This window comes from Megascapheus bottae, chromosome 5, assembly GCF_031878675.1.
Source record: "Megascapheus bottae isolate mThoBot1 chromosome 5, mThoBot2.hap1, whole genome shotgun sequence".
Lineage (NCBI taxonomy): Eukaryota > Metazoa > Chordata > Mammalia > Rodentia > Geomyidae > Megascapheus > Megascapheus bottae.
Genome location: NC_143513.1, coordinates 45558127 through 45575656, shown reverse-complemented (window position 1 = coordinate 45575656; position 17530 = coordinate 45558127). Strand labels below are relative to the sequence as shown.

Below are 17530 nucleotides of genomic sequence, written 5' to 3'. Positions count from 1 at the left end.
TGTCACTACCTGTCTATTTAGGAATGCACAACATTCTTCAGCTATGTTTGGCTGGCTTTCTTCCTTCTGATGTAATTATCTCCACATACCCCCTGATTTCTATGCTGATGTCCCTATGCCGGGGTGGGGGGAGGGCTAGGATAGGCAAATCCTCAGTAGATAAGTTGTACTTTGAGTCCCCAGAACACCAAGTTTCTAGGCTCATAGAGGTTTCGGTATTCTGTTCCTATTTATTCCAAATGCCCGCAGAGAGCAAAACGAGGCCTGTGTGACATTCTGAGGTGTGTGGGGGTGTAATTTTCTGGTGCCCAGGGTCTTCTGCCTATGCTCTTCATTCCATCTTCCTAGGGAAAGAGGACAGTGCAATTTCAAAGCTGGAATAGTGATTATAGGTTCTGATCTGCTGCTGCCTGTTGGGCATGTTAAAAAAGAAAAGGAAGCGAACTTTAATGCAAATCATGGTTTCTTTGAGGCAGGGTCATCTTTAGCTGTTTCACACTGCAATAGCCTTTGGAGAATCTGTTTTTCACTTGAGTTCTTTTAGACATTACTTTGAAGAGACTTGATGCTTCAGGCCCAATGTCTGCAGATTCAAGGACACCCAGGAAACCCTATTCTTCTTGTTCAGGTAGAGAGCCTGTCACATTGTTAGCTAGAGTTCTTTAGTGCTTGGTTCTGGAAGTAAGTACATGCTAGCTCTGTAGGAAAGTGTTTTATGTCCATATAATTGTATGTTGAAAGTATTAATAAAGATATCTCATAGGCTTTTTTTTCTTTTTAAAAATAATATTGTAAAGTTGATAAACGGGGATTACAGTAGGGTAATGAGTTCATTTTTTTTTTTTTGAAATCTCCTTCGCCACATTTTCTCTCATAGGGTTGTTAATGGTATTAAATCTTAAATGTGAGCATTCCTAAAGTTGCTTCATACCTAGTAGGTACAATGTTCTTTTGTTTCTTTGCTGATGACAAACCAGTGTGGCGAGCGCACTTTGCAGTAGATGGACACTAGGCAGGGTGTGAATGTGTCCCATGTGATATCAGATGAAGATACAGTTCATGACAACCACTTGCATCTCCACTTACTAAACCAAATGGAACCAGCTTTATAGAGATGTAGGATATCCAGAACAGAGCTGAAAGCAGTCCTGGATATATTCACAGGGAACCCAAAAGCCCCAGGTAGTACAGAACACCTACCTGTACATATTTGGATATCTTATGAAACTATAGGAGCATCACATCTAGTATAGTGTGGTTAAGGAGGATGATAAAGAGAAGGCTGGGTAAAGTGGCTTCTCTTATTCAGAAACTAAGCTGTTGGGGTAAGTTCTACTGGTGTTGAGAACTGAAAAGCATCAGTTCTCAGTGACTTCAGAAGGTACAGAAAAGACTCATTTTCCATCTCAGGAGTGGGCAGAATCTTCTCTTCGTGAGGAGAGGCCTGAGAATGTCCTGGGAAGACTTTTCTTTTCACCCTTGTGAAATTGTATCTTGAATTCCTTTCACACAAAACCTTCCATGCTGGTTGAACATGGAGATACATTGCTGAATGTGTGGGAAGTTGTAACTAATGCATCGATGTGATTCAGTCTCTTAGGATTCTTCATGTGGCCTGATCATCTATGCTATGAAGGAACCTTGAGGATTCTAGAAGCCAGTTCACATTTTAGGGGCACAAGAGTAACGTACTGGTTTCTAAAACTTGGACAGGTTGTAAGTTTGTATGCAAAGCTGTCCTGCTAGTCTTGTAGAAAACTGGAAGCCAGACTCTATCTAGGCCTTTCTGCCTGACCTATTGAAGTAATCAATAGAGTGTCCACAAAAATACATCCCCTCTCCCTTTTTTTCTTGAAGTGCTAGGTACTTTGTTTAGGGTTCTGCATATCCCAGGCAAGTGGGATATTTTGTTGGACTTCATTATTAACATATATTTCTTTTATGACTCCTGTCATCCATGATTAATTATACATTTATTTGTGGGATTAATTCATGTTCTTTTCACCTTGAGATTGGAAGCTAAAATATATGTTCCCAAGACCCATATTTGAAAGACTAAATCAGAATTCCGCTAGGAGCGTCTAAAGATTCATTGTGGTCCTTGGTTCACTTCATAAATTGAGAAACCTTATCTGGAGAGAAAATACTGCATCATATTTCATATTCACTTCTGAATATGAGAACTATATGTGTTCTCTAATTTAGATACATTTTGTGAGTGTCCCAAGAGTTATTATGTTGGGAGGAGTTTGGTTCCCTGTTTGGTGATGTTAAGAGATAGTGGGAGTTTTAGTAGATTGAGGCATAGTGGGAAGTTGTTAATTACTGGTGGATGAATATAGTCTATATATGTGTTTGGGTATAAAATGTATTGTGAAATAATTTTCAAAAGAGAAGGTCAGAGAATCCAATAACTTTTTTTCCATATATTTTTATTGTAATTAATAGAAGGGTTATATGATATTTGCCAGATAGATGGTGCAGTAATTCCCATACATTGATACCCTTTCACATGTCTTGGTCCCCATTTCCCTCCCCCCCACCCCCACCCCTCATCTTGTTTTTCCCCCTTCCCTATCCAATTTCAAGTAACCAGATACAAATATATCTGATATATCAGGTAAAAAAGTGAGATACTGTAACAATATGAGATAACCAAGGGACAGCAAAAGAGATGAGAGATAACATAGTACCTTAAGAACAACAATCATTCATTATATGGCTTATGTTTCTATATCCAATAACTATTGAGAAGATACATTTAGGTGTTTTTGAGCACCTAATCTTTTGAGGAATTATATAGGAATATTTCCATAACCAAAAATATTAGTAGTTTTCTAATTTTGTATGTCATCAGTAGTCTATCCTAACTGAACTGTTTGTGTCTAATAAATGTTGGAATTTGAAGAATGGCTAATAAATATTTGAGTTTGAGAATGGCTATGTATTAAAACTTTAAAATAGATCTACTCCTGAGTTTACGTTAAGTATACACATACAAAAACCTGACCTCATTTTGAACATCATCTAAACTGATACCTTAGAATGGTAAAAAATGAAATAGCTATGTACATACCTATAGTGTTTCCATAACAGATAGAGTCCAAAATCCTCAGGGTTTTCTTTGTTAATTTTTCTGACATTTCCTCTCCTTCCCAAGGAGTTCAACCTGAAATGTTATTAATTAAAGCCCGGTCATTCCCCTGCTGCAGGTAGTCAAGGTTTGTTGGTGGTGTTGAATGGTCTAGTCATTCTATGTTTTTCCTTTTTTCTCTATAGTGTTATAGACCATGTGACCTATGACAAACTTCCTCCTAATCCTTGGTTACTCTTTAATTCCCATGCTTATATTTCACAGCTCACATTTAGCGTGCTTGGTCAAGGTGGCCTTGGCTGTGTATAAACGCTGTCAGGATCAATTTGTTGTTGGGTTTGCTTGACATTTGTCATGCCAGAATTGCTTTGGAAATTGTTTCTCTTGCCACATTCGTATTTCTGATTGCATTTGGCAGGATTTTAGCAACTACTGTTGGAATAAATGAACCTTATTTCCCATTCACTGATGAGTTCCCATAGCTTTGAGTAGTGCTGGAATTGAAGGTAAGGCCCTAATCTGTATTTACTGAACTACTAAATTTCTGTGCTCTTTTTTCTGGATAGTTAAAAAAGATTTTCTTCCATTCAAATTTATATTATAACAAACAAAGTCACAAACTTAGTTGCTTAGCATAAAACTATAATTTGAAAAACAATGGAGAAAGAAAGAGACACTGACTGAAACATTTCCAGTAGTCCCCCGACTTGAAAGAACATGACTTCTGGTGAGCTAGTATTTCTGAATTTCCCTTGTAGAAATTTTTTTAAAGGTAGGACACAAAAGTAATATAACACATCGTCATGCGTTTTGTGGACTTAAATGCGTTTTGTGGACTTAAGAATTGTCCACATTTGGTCAATCCTATTTAGCTTGACTTATCTCTTACCTTCTTTTCTTTTTGTAGAATGCTTTTAAAAAATCCAAGATATCACCTCATTTTACTTTGAAATACTTCAGTATGCCTCACCAAAAAAACATAATGAACAATTCCAGTTCACAACTTCCAACTCACATTAAAATGTTTCCAGTGGTTTCTTATGATATATTTTTACAGTTGTTCCCTCTGCCTCAATTCAAGATGAAATCTATATATAGTCCTTTAAGTTCTTTTAAGTCTTTTATTGTATTATTATCCTTCCTTCCACCCACACACATAATTGATTTGTGGATGAAATGAGCACCTCATAGAATCAAATGGATTACGTTGTAGATTCTGTCGATTGCTTTCTTGTGGTGTATATTATGCTTTAATTTGTACCTATACACCATATATTTCTTGTAAATTTAATATTAGATTTGGAGACTTGATTAGATTCCAGGTTTTCTTTTTTCTTCTTTTGAAGTAGATGGCCCTGTGAACTATGATCTCCCTTCAGTGAGGATATGATCTGTGTTGTTCCCTTTTTCAGTTACAACTGATGCTGTGTAGATCATTAACCTGATCTTACAGCAAAGTTATCCATCAGCTTTTTTCATGATGCATTATTTAACACCCATTGATGGTCACTGAAATATTCATGTGTCTCTTAGGAATTAGGAAGCCTGGTGTGGTGGCTCACATCTGTAGTCCCACCTACTCAGGAGGCTGACATCTGAGGATCATGGTTCAAAGCCAGCCCAGGTGCCAAAGACCCTGAGACTCTTACCTCCAGTTTACCATTAGAAAACTGGAAGTGGTGTTTGGCGCAAGGGGTAGGGACACAGCCTTGAGCTGAGCAACCCAAGCCCAGTGTTCAGGCCTCACCACAGACAAAAAAAAAAAGGAATTAGGAAATTGAGATTTTTTTCTAATTGTCATTATTCTTACATTTTATTTTATTTGGGGGGGTGGGAGGATGGAATACTGTAAAGAAGCTTTGCTCACCTATTGTTTGATTACCTTGAAATATAATTTGTTTAGGCAAGGCAAGATAAAAATGCTTGATTCTCCTTACTTGTAACTTATGGGAGCAATAAATCTATTCCCGAGCATTCTCCAGTAAAGAATATTTAAAAATTTCCCATAAGTAACATTATGAATTCATAATTTCTTTTGTGTTGGATGGTTTTTAATTTATTATAGTCATTACTCTTTTTCCTTTGCTTTCCCTACCCTAGGCCAGATTGACCCTGGTGTGTTTTGGCCACAGGTACATTAATTTTTGATCAGCTACAGTTTTTAATTCTCAAATCTTGTTTGCTGGTTTCTGAAAGATATTTGCAACTCCTCTTTGAGCAACTGGACAATCTGCTTCCAGCAAGCATTTTCAGATAGAGAGGACCCTCTTGAAATTTTTATCTACATATTAATATGGTAGACTTCTTTCTCATTTCAAGGACAAAGTGTTAGGACATAGATTGCTTGGTGATGAGAGCTACATGACAGTTACTGCTTGAATACAGTGTAGGATATAGGGAAGAACACAAGTCTGAAGTAGATTACCTTGGTTCTAAATCCCTGCTTGTAAGTGCCTCTAAGTTACCTAGTTTGGTCAAATCACTTACACTCTTCACATTAGAGTCTTTTATTCTCTAAGTACATATGGTGGTAATATCTCTTAGGGTAGTTGTTTGATTTCACTTTAAGCAATTATGGTAAAATACTTAGTACATCTGTGTAGGGTTAGAAGCGATGGACAAGAACGGTGGAAGGTTTGATATATTGATCAAGTGCGCATTGTACTTATAAGTTGATTTGTGGAACTGAAGCTCTTTCCACAACTATTTAAAGAAAATTGAAATGCCTAGCACCAAGTTCACAACATGGTAAATGGTAGCACAATAGGACAGTAAGTTTCGTTCTTGTGGTTTAGTATTAAAACTGAAATATATGTTACTTCATTCTATGCAAACATGAAAAGGATTCTTCCAAGAAAATAAGCATTTTCTCTCATTTTCATTATTTCAATCTTGACATTTCCTGCATTGGTTTATTTGTGGGAAGAGAAGTAAACATTTTCTCAGCCCACAGTACCATGTGACTGTTTCTCATTGCTGGTCAGCAGTGTGAAACCTCAGATGAAACTAGATTAACTCAGAGTTGGTAACAACTTTCCAGCAAAGCTAAGCAGACTTTATTTAAAGAAAGTGCTCATTCTGTTTTTCTGGACACACACTCATAATTGACATTCATTACACTCTTAAGTAATAGTTTGGAGATAATTTTCATATAAATAAAATTTTCTATTCCTTTGAATCTTTTCTCTTTAAATGCTGAAATTGTGTCATTTTCTTAACTTCAAATAGATTTTTTTTCTAAAAATGTTATCACTGTAAGCAGAGAGTTAGAATGTCTTTTCTGTTTTTTTTTTCTTATTATGATATCGGCTATGGGATTTTTTATTACATTAGCATTTTATTATATTAGGTTTATCTATAGGTTAGTGACTTAAAATACTTTTGATTCATTGTCATTCTGTAAGCTGCATGTTGACTAAGGTGTTCTAGTTTGAGTTTGTCTGTGTGACCGTTTCATGTTGAACTCTGTGTTAGGTGTGGTCTAGTCTACAAATGTTAATTCTGATTAGATCTAATTAGAAGAGACAGCAAGCCCAGAAGTTATATTTGTTTTGTTTTGTTTTTATTTGTTTATGGAATGATGGAGATACAAGAGCACTAGAATAACTATGCAAACACATTTCTAGTTTCCACTTGAATCATACCTGATTCTGTTGCTTTTGTTAAATTTAAGTGATTTACCAATTGCTCATCTTAATATTAGTGAAGCAGAGAAGTATACTTCTTGGATGGAATATAAAGGGAAAAGGCAAATAATTTTCCAATAGTGAACTAATATACCATAATAACTATCGTCATTGGTATGTTTATCTATTGTTCCTCCCATCAACACTATCTTTTACCTTGTTCATTTTATCCCACAGATAACTAAGTCTTTTCAGAATTGTGCTCTGCTAAGACTAAATAACTTCTATATAGGACTTCAGCTTTGTCTTTGGGAGTGATTATTTTGCTTCTGTAACCATTTTGGATGGTTGGTAGCCTTTCCCTGAACTTTTCTGCATAAAGTTCATTTTAGAAAGAACAATTGATGTTCCCAGAAATTTGACTTCTGGGAGTAAAAGGTGTTAATATATAAAGATAAACATCTAGAAAATAGAGGTTAATGAATTTTACTATAGTAACAAAATTATGCATTATGCTAGAAATTCTAAGGTTCAGATTCTAATCTATTTGTAGCCAACACACAGAGTGGCTGCCAAAATTATATGACTCTGAGTACTTGTAAATAAAAGAAACAGTGATGATAGATGTGACAGCCAGAGGCAATTGTGGTATTTACATATGGGATAAAATTATATTCAACTCTAGTAAGAATCATATTAATAAAAATTCTATTACTTCCTAATGCATAATCATTCTGCCTAAGATGTATTGAAATTTTCATTACCTTTGTGAAACTGATGAAGCATTGTGAACCTATTGAAAAAATACATTACAAGAATGAGAACATTGATTTGTGGTAATAATGCTAATTATAATTAATGCCAATTTTACATATGCTTAATCTAATGATAACTTGACTATTTATTTCTACACTAAATCCAAAGACTCAAGTGGTTCTTATTTTACTGTATTTACTATATTATTCACTGTACTTTTAAGGTGTTTTATTTTACTATATGATATTTTGTCAGTAATAAGTTCAAAATTTCTAACTAAATCACATGGACTGCAATTTACTATACTTACACAATTATGTAGTAATCAGATACATGGAAGTCCCATTTCAAATACTTGCTCCAGTATGAATGTCAGCAGGTACTGTAGTGGTTGTTAGTTTTCTCTTCTCCTTTCACCTGAAGTGAGCAAGAATTCTTAAAAGGTAATGTAATATGAGAAGAAAATACAATTTCTTATTATCAGTTGGTATCTTCCTATCTCCATTAATCAGGGTATGAGTTATATTATCTATAGTTTCTGTTTTTCATATATTTTTATTGTAATTAATAGAAGGGTTACATTATATTCACCAGATAGAAGGTGCATTACTTCACAATTGATACCCTTTCTCATGTCTTGGTCCCCATTTCCCTCCCCCCATCCCTGTATCTGTAGTTTCTTACAAGAACAAAAAATAATTCTGTAGTAAGCCACAACTATTTTGTTTGATTTATTGGGAAACCCCAGATAATTGAGGGGTTTTTAATGTTACCATCCCAATGAGAAGGGAAAAAAGACTAGTCCATTTTTTGCCACAGAAACCACCACTCCTCCCTCCTTCTAGCCATTCTTCCTTTTCCTCTGGCTTTCCTGTGGAATTACCCACTCAGTATCTAGCCACTTGTTGGTCATTCAGACCCAAGGATGTGATGTGATAGAGACTGTTATTTTCTTTACTGTCATCATTATGGTTTGTTAGTATTTAAGGGTAAAATATTAGGTATATAAAATCGTATTTAGTATGATTCCATTAGTATAGATTTTCTCTTAACCCCAGTCATGGTTCTTTGAAATTTGTTTTTCATGTTTCAATTTATTATGACTATTATTCCCTCTTACTACGCTTTCTAGTGTTTATTGACTGCTTTTCCATATTCTTTGTGCCGCTGAGAGTGGCTTTTATATATGCTCATGTAATTCCCTGGACCCTGCACTAACTGTTCTTCTGACATCCATTTTGTTGCTGCAGGATTCTGAGGCCTGTGAGAAATCCGTAATTTGCCCACCTTATCACAAATGTAGTGAGAAGCAGAGCAGGACTCTAAACCCCAGTGTATATCTTGATGCTGCACTGCCCCATTCATGTGTGATTCTTTTTGCTTTAGCATTATGGCTTATAGTATCTCAATACTTTTCATTGTTGAGCCCCAAGTCTTAACTGTTAGCTTCTTTTTTGGTTTCCTAAAGAGACTAGCTATGCATTAATTATTTAATTCAATCAATATTTATTAAACATCAAGCTGTGTATACAGTATTTGTTAGAGTGTAGATTTACAAATATGTATTTTCATTGCCATGTCTAAAATATTGGAGGTAGCTGATATTTGTATTCTTTCCTGGTGTTATGTATTATAAGTTGCAGAGACCCTAAGGACATTCGGATTTCCTTTGAGAGCTTTCTAGAAGAGTCCTTCCTAGTGGTTCTTCTATGTTTTTAAATGACATGCAACAGAACATGCCCATAACATTTCAGACTTCCCAGGGGATTGTGCCTTCACCCAGAGCCCAGGGTTCAAGCTACTCAGATACACAATCACAATAACAATGCATTTCCAAACACTTTTTGCCAATATTTCCATATTGATTGGCTTGTTTCCCAGTGAAAGACTGTGGTATAACCCCCAAAAGAGTCTCAAGGAAACTTGAATCACACAGCGTGGCTTTCCCACAATCTGTGTTGCTCCTCCAAACCTCACTACTTCCTTCAGTTGTCCACAGGACTTCAATTCCTCTCTGACTCTGGCTCCTTCTTCTTGTTTCAGTTCTTCTTTTTTGCCCTACTAGCCGCGTGCGTCTCAGTAATTTTACTATTGGCTTAGCCTTCTTTTCTCCTCAGTCATCAATCTCTTATCCACGTCGTATGGGATACTTGGCCAGACTCTCCAGAAATAGACCTCAAAGGTCATCTATATTCTTAAAAATGGCTTTTACACTGTTGAACAAATGAATTGACTTGAACCTGCACTTCATTCCTCACATCTCACAAATCTCACAGCACACATTTTTAATGATGTAAATGTAAGTATTGTTGAAACATGAAAGTGTCTTGTGATCTCTAGTTGGTCAGTTGACAGCAACCGAGTGATGGTGGCTATATTTGTAGAGTCTGGGGAATATGATATAGCTGTGGTCCTTGACAATAGTTGTCTTGCATAGTTGGAGGCATTCATTTTGTGACTGTTCTCTGAAGCAGAGGACGATGTCATCTGTCTCTGATGGAGGTGAAAACGAAAGTCTACCATAAGGTCTGTCTGCGGTAGCCAAATGGGAAGTGATATTCCTACTTGTTGCCAGAGGACATGGCTGAGGATAACCTTCTCTTGAGCAACTTGAACTGGTACAGGAAACCTGAGACATGACTAAATGATGTGTCATGGAGGAAACATTTCTGAAATACTGGCTAAACAAAAATTTCTGAAATGTTGGCTAAACAAAAATTGGCAGATCTATGACATTTCTCTATTGATACAAGAAAATATGCTAAGTAAAAATGAAAGCTTGGGATTTGATATATATATAAGAGCATCTTCATTGTGTGAGCATCTATTGTTAGGTACAATGATTAGATTTAGCACATAAAAGTCTAAGACACCTAACTTAATTTTAATCTCAAGTAAGCAACAAATAATTATCTTAGGAATGTCTCATGTACTGTTGGGATATCCCCATTATTATATACTAATGCTAACTAAGGAGGCATAGGAATTTAAATGCTAACCTATCATAAAACCCAACAAGTATATTACATGCAAAGTGAAGTTAAGGAATGTCTACGATTTAGGAAAGCAAGATTCAAAACTATTATCCATCCTAAACCAATTTATCTCTAATTTCTACTCATTACACCTTGCTCTGCCCTCAGGAAAACATAGCAAATAATGAACATGATATTAATGATATTAGCCTATGCTTGCTAAAATCCAGTTATATGTGTACTTCTGCTGTTTTCTTTTACTCTCCTTTTAATCCTCAGAATAGCCTATAGACCAGATGCTTTATCTTATTTCATTTTTGGGATAATGTGTAAAGGGGTTACATTCACCAGATAGTAAATGCATTACTTCTCACACATTGATACTTCTCATGTTATTGTCCCCATTTCCCCTCCCACCCACTCCCGATCATCTTGTTTTCCCCCTCTTCCCTTTCCTATTTCTAATAGACATATATATATATAATATACCAGGTAACAAAGTCAGATACAGTAACAATATGAGATTAACCAAAGGGCAAAAAAAAGAGAATAGAAATAACATAGTACATTAAGAACAGCAAGCACACAAGATAAAGCTTTTGTTTCCATATCCTAGAGACCTTTGATTTAGTCTCATCCTATATGACCCATGTACAGGTTTTGAGCCATTGTGATCCTCTGCTGGAGAGTCCTAGATATGTGCTAATTATTACAAATGAGGGAAACTATTGAGCCTGTGTTCCTTTGGGTCTGGCTTACTTCACTTAATATGATTTTTTCCAAGTCTTTCCATTTCCTTTCCAATGGGGCAGTGCCATTCTTTCTGATGGTAGCATAGAATTCCATTGTGTATAAGTACCATATCTTCTTGATCCAATCATCTACTGAGGGGCATGAGGTGCATCTGGGTTAGTTCCATATCTTTGCTATGGTAAATACTGCAGAGTAGATGCTTTTTTTTTTTTTGCCAGTGCTGGAGCTTGAATTCAGAGCCTGGGCACTGTCCTTGGACACTTGTTGCCCAAGGTTAGAGCTCTGCCAGTAGAGCTACAACTCCACTTTCAGCTGCCTTGGGCATTGTCAAGGCTTGAGCCAAGGCTAGCGCTCTTCCACTTGAGCCACAGCACCACTACTGGCTTTTTCTGTGTATGTGGTACTAGGGCATTGAACCCAGGGGGGAGTCAAACCCAGAGCTTCATACATGCTAGACAAGCACTCTACCACTAGCTAAGCACCCAGCCAAGTAAATGCTTTTATAATTCCATTTTTGTAAGCCAGGAAACTAAAGCACAGAGCAGCAGATCAGCTTAAATAATATTGCATCATTCCAGCAATTCTAAAAGTATTTCCCTACTCTTAAAGTTTCTACTTCCTTCTGGTTTGTGTAGGGCATCCTGTCTAGATCCTGTTTCTCCTCTTTCTTTTGACTTGCTGATTTGTCAGTACCCTGGCATATGCTTTTCAAATTTTAACAGTATACATCAGATATAATGTATAAGAAAGGTAACAGCAGGACCTTGGTTTTTCTAGAGATAGGATCTTGTTATGTGGCCCAAACATACCTCAACCCCCCCACCCCATCCTCCTTCCTCAGTTTCCTCAGGCAGGACCTCCCACATCAGGCTCAGCAAGAGTATTAATGGCCTTGATACTAGATACTATATTTTCAATAGTGACCCAATGATTACATTTGAGCTGTGTGTTTGTTTCTTATTTTTGATGGGGAATATATTCTACATAGAGGAATCACTTTCATTAATGTTTTAAAGTGGCAAAGTAATTTTGGCCTTACAATTACACATTGCGTACTTGTATTGAATCAGGATAAGTGGAATATATGTTTTTTGTTGTTGTTGTTCTGAGAACTCTTTCAAAATTCTTCTAAGTACTTTGTAATATCTAAGTATTTTATTTTAATTTAGAGTTATCTTAAGACCATTAAAGGCTATTCTTCATATTCAGCATTACCACTGGAGCTATAAACCATCCTTTCTCCATTTCTCTTTGTCCATATTCTTTCCAGGCTATGGTAAGCTTCCTCAAGTCAGTGAAAATATGTAGCATGTGTTTTTCTGTCAGACTTTTTTTTTTTTTTTTTTTTGCACCAGACTTGGCTTGTGCTCAGAGCTTGAGCACTATCCTTGGGCTTTCTCAAGGCTAGAGCTCTACCAGTTGAGCCACAGTACCACTTCTGGCTTTTTTTTTTCTATGTATGTGGTACTGAGGGATCAAACCCAGGTCTTCATGCATGCTAGGCAAGCGCTGTACCACTAGGCCAAACTCCAGACCCTCTGTCAGACATTTTGCACCTAACAATCATGTTCCCTCCTGAAAGAATTTCATCCTTCTTGGTAGTAAAATAATATTTCACTGTACATATATGTACAGAGTGTCCTGAGCATTCATCCATTGATAAATATTGTTGTGAATAATGTTATAATTAGTATGTGACTATGTTTATTTAATATACCAACCCCATATCCTTTGGAAATATGTATATATATATATATATTTAGTAGTGAGATTGCTGATCATGTGGTAGTTTTATATCTAGTTTTTTTGAGAAATCTCAGTATTCTTTTTCATAGTGGCCATACTAATTTACATTACCATTAATAGTATATCAGAATTCTTTGTTCTCAGCATCTTGCCAACCACAATTAGTTTTGTTTGATTTAACAGAATCTTACTGTTAGTCCAGATTGGCTTCAAACTTTCCATGTAGCTCAATTTTTCCTCAAATGATGATTTTTTTCTTCTCTTAGCCTCCCTAATACTGAGACTATAGACATTTACTACCCACCTACTACACTGACTTCTTTATATTTTCTCTCTCTCTCCTTCCCCCTCCCTCTCTCTCTCTTTTTCTCCTCTGTCTCGTCGTCATAGACATCCTAACTGGGGTGAGATAATACCTAATTGTGTATTTAACTTGAGTTTTCCTGATAATAATGATAAACTTTTTCCTGTAACAGGTCATTTGTACATGTTCAGATATATTCCTATTATATGCCTGCTTTTAACTCGGTTCTCTTATTGGATTATTTTCAGATTGAACTTTTTGACAGTAAAACTTCTTGTTCTTGTGTAGACTCTTACCAAGTGTCTTTCAATCTGTACATATGCAGTTCATTTGTTCTTTCCTTAAACAGATGGGTAGGAATTCATTTATATTTATATGTTTTAGAAATTGCATGGTTTTTGTCTCATTCTTCTGGCCTGATATTGTATTATATAATCCTTTCTGATATAGTGATTTGCATTTAGCACAGCAACCCAGATTCATCAAGCATGGGTTTATATCTGAATGCATAAGCCCCTCTCACTCTATGTCTCATGGCATCAAGTGCCTCTACTCCTCTTCCATATTTTGAAGTGGACATCTAGCTAGGCTGCACTGCGGTGTGTGTATTTCTTTAACCATCTTGTCTCTTAGGAAGAAACTTGAAGTTTTGTTATGACATCTTTGTCCTTTTCAAAGGGAAGTTCTTTACATCACCTTTCTTTGATATTGCACAATGATTCTAGCTAGCCATATTTCGTCTTCCTAATTATCCATTTTCAATTCGTCTTCTATAAATGCTTCTTAAAGTGTTTTGTGGTTTTAGGCAATGTTTCTTAAAGTGTTGCCTTTACTGCATGCATCAACTCTATGAGTGTTTATGAAAATGGTGACTCACTTCCTTGTTGCCTTGCTTGTCATGGTACCTTTGGTGAAGCTTCACCCTAAGTCATAAGACTTACTTGTTTTATTTTCCTCTTCCTAACCTTAGTTAATAGTAGGAAAAATATTAATCTGGGAATTGTAGACTATTTGTACTTCATAAAGAATGTATGATAGTTCTACTAGCATTAGATGTATTTAGGGAGAATTTAGTGAGGACAAAAAGACTGACCCAGTTTATGTTTGTTTCAAAGAAAACTCAGGTTTAGTTATCAACTAATTAGGCATCTTCTAATATCTTTTTAAAGTGTGTGAGAGAAAACTATATTCATATACCCGGTCATCTTAAAGCTTTAAGAAAAAATGCTTAATTTATTTTGAGTCAGTCATCAATCTGTCATCCAGTAGAGGTAATTTCTGTATTGTTATCTTTATCAGTAGTAGTATAATCTCTATTAAAAGTGTTCAGGGCTGGGAGTTTGGCCTAGTGGTAGAGTGCCTGCCTAGCATGCACAAAGACCCGGGTTCGATTCCTCAGTACCACATACATAGAAAAAGCCAGAAATGGTGTGGTGGCTCAGGGTAGAATACTATCCTTGAGGAAAGCCCAAGGACAGTGCTCAGGCCCTGAGCTCAAGCCCAGGACTGGCAAAAAAAAAAAAGAAAAAAAAAGAAAAAAAAAGTGTTCAATACATTTAATAGAATTTTACTCACTTAGGCTTTGACTTTTAATAAATAATTGCTGTAATGTAACTAATATAGATTGTTTCTTTCTGGGATTGCTTTGATATTTTTAAACTATCTTTTATGCATTAAATTTGTTCATTATATTTTTCCCCAAAGTTATTGAAATGAGTAACACTTTAACAAAAGTATGGTCTGACTCATTATGGAATGCTTATGAATGATTTATTACTGAAAGATGTTTTAATACTTATTCCATCATTCTTAAGTACAAACTAGAGCTAGTTTATACATTCCTGTTTCATAAAGAATACACTTTAAAAATACATGCTACTCTGTATAAATATTTAATGCTATCCTGTAAAAAGTATAAAATAAAAAAATTATCATTTAGAGTTATGGGGAGATGGCATTTTTATTTACATTTTAGTCCCTTGCGTTTTGCTCTCTGAACGGCTTCTACTTGAATTTCACGTAGGCTCCTGGTGGAAGGAGGTGGAACTGAGATAAACCTCATATAGAAAAGCAGAACCCAAATCTCTCCAGGCTCCATAATTTTGCTTTGCTTCTGAAAAGGAAGTCATTTCTCTTGAGATGTTCTGTGCTTTGTATCCTGACATTTGCCAATGGCTGTTTCTTGGAGTGCGGTGAGAAGTGCAGTGTGCAGTGCTGCAGAGGATGGAAGACAGCAGGAGTGCTGAGTGAAGCCTCTGCTTTCCAGGGGTGTTCCAATGCTTTCAGAAGCCTCCAGGATGTGTTCCAACTCCTCAAGACCTGGTTCTGTGGCAGACAGGATATGAGGAAAGCCCAGGATGGCACTGAGTTATAGCATATTTCAGTGTCTACTCTCTTGCTAGTCTGTTGTACTTTCCTCAGTCAGCCTTGTAGGTGTGGGCTATTTCTGGTACCAGAGGATCATCAGGGTTGGGTCCCAGAGCAGAGAGCAGATGGACAAGAGAACTTTGGACACAGTCAGTGCTGGGGAGACCACTGCCATCCCAGATGTCCAGGCATATGCTGCCACTGCTAAGATTGGGGTGATATATGTTGGTGGTGAAAGCAACCTTTGAGGACCTGAAAGGGTACTCTGTAGGAAAGTGGGTGGTCAGGAAGAAAACGCCACCTTGGTAAGGACTTTTCATTCGGGCCCATGATGGTGGCCGTCCAGCAGAAGAAATCATCATCCACAGGCCCTGTGAAAACATTGGGCGGGAGGATCCTCTGTCAGTCTGTTCCTTCTGATTCCGCTTCAGCGCCATGGTTCCTTCAGCTATGGACCCCGGAGGCCCTCCCGGGGGGCTGGAGTGCTGGAAAATGCTTGAACTTAGTTCCCTTTTATGATTTGGCTTTCCTGTCAGGTAGAAGTAAATGTTATTCCATTATTTTCCTAAATATGCCAAAGCATCCCAGATGTGTTATATTTTGTTATTAATGTGATGCTTATCTAACTTGTATAGCGTTCCCCCTCCCCCACCACCTTTTTAGATAATTTATTATGTGATGACTGAGCTAAAGGAAAGGTTTTTCCCAAACGTTTTATCGGTAAAGTATATTGTTTTAGGGATTGACACTTCTGAGTATTGGCTTTCAGGGAAATTTTTCCTCCCTCTTTTCCTTTTTAGCTTTTCATTGGCAGAAAGTCAAACATGACTAACCTACTTAGCATACACTTATGTTGAGCATGTATCTTAGAGAACATGATCTCCAAACTATCCTGTCTTTGTTTCAGGAAGAAACACTTGTACTTTTGAATGTGCAAGATAGTGTATTCCTGAAAAGTAAAACTTCAGTGTTTAATTTTTACCTATATTCAGACTTATGATTGAGAGGTTCTTAAAAGTTTAATTTAAAATTGAAACTTAAAAATCTCGTTCTGTTTCATAATACTCCTGTGTACCCATAAAGGAATGGTAATCAAAGTTCCCAATATGATAAGTACTTGGGGAAATATGAATTAAACCAACTACCTGGAAAATGTCCAAATATTGCAAAACATATTTTGAAAATATCAAATAGGCCTTAGGGTAGAATACCATAAATAACTAAAACCCCAGATGTCTTTGATCATTGAATAATCTGTGGAAGTATGCCAGGGTGTCCTAAGCTTTCTTCAGCTGATTCTTACATAACCCACTTAATATGAAAACAGATTTTTTTAACATTGATTTTTTTACATCACATTTCAAATGTCATGTTTAACAAACAAGTATTCAAGAAGGGAATATTTGTATACAATCACTGGCACATAGATTTTAGAACATAATTAAAATTAAGCTGAGGGTTTATATGTCATAGATACATATTAATCTATGTAATAAAACATTATGTCTATGGAGTATATAGTCTATCAAGGATTTTTATAAAAATTAACCATTTTTTTGCCAAATCTAATCTGTTTTTATTAACTCTGATCTTTCAGACCCCAAATTAATTTCAAAATATTCTTTTCTTTAGTGGAGTTAAATCAGCAAGTATTGTGTATCTAGTATTAAAAAAGGTGTTTATCTGAAATAAGAAAAATCGTACTGTTGTTTCTTAAATGTAGGAACTGGTATAACCGACCACTATAGTTCCATGTAATAATAATTATTACAGAGTTCCTTAGGTAAATAGCTAAAAATAACGTCATCAGCAAAACGAGTAATATTTTTGTAGGTAGATACAGAAAAGGTATCAGATAAGTATTTTTCTTGCCATCAAAGTGATTTTTCTCTGATAGAGTTTAAGCGAG

General features: G+C 36.1%; 1 protein-coding gene and 1 pseudogene across 1 annotated transcript in view; one reads left to right on the top strand and one right to left on the bottom strand.

Moving 5' to 3' along the window:
* The window catches only part of Dock4 (dedicator of cytokinesis 4), a 440321-nt gene that overhangs the window by 107067 nt on the left and 315724 nt on the right, over nt 1-17530 (top strand). The window lies entirely within an intron of this gene.
* LOC150063321 (ubiquitin-conjugating enzyme E2 D4 pseudogene) lies at nt 15567-16058 on the bottom strand (annotated as a pseudogene).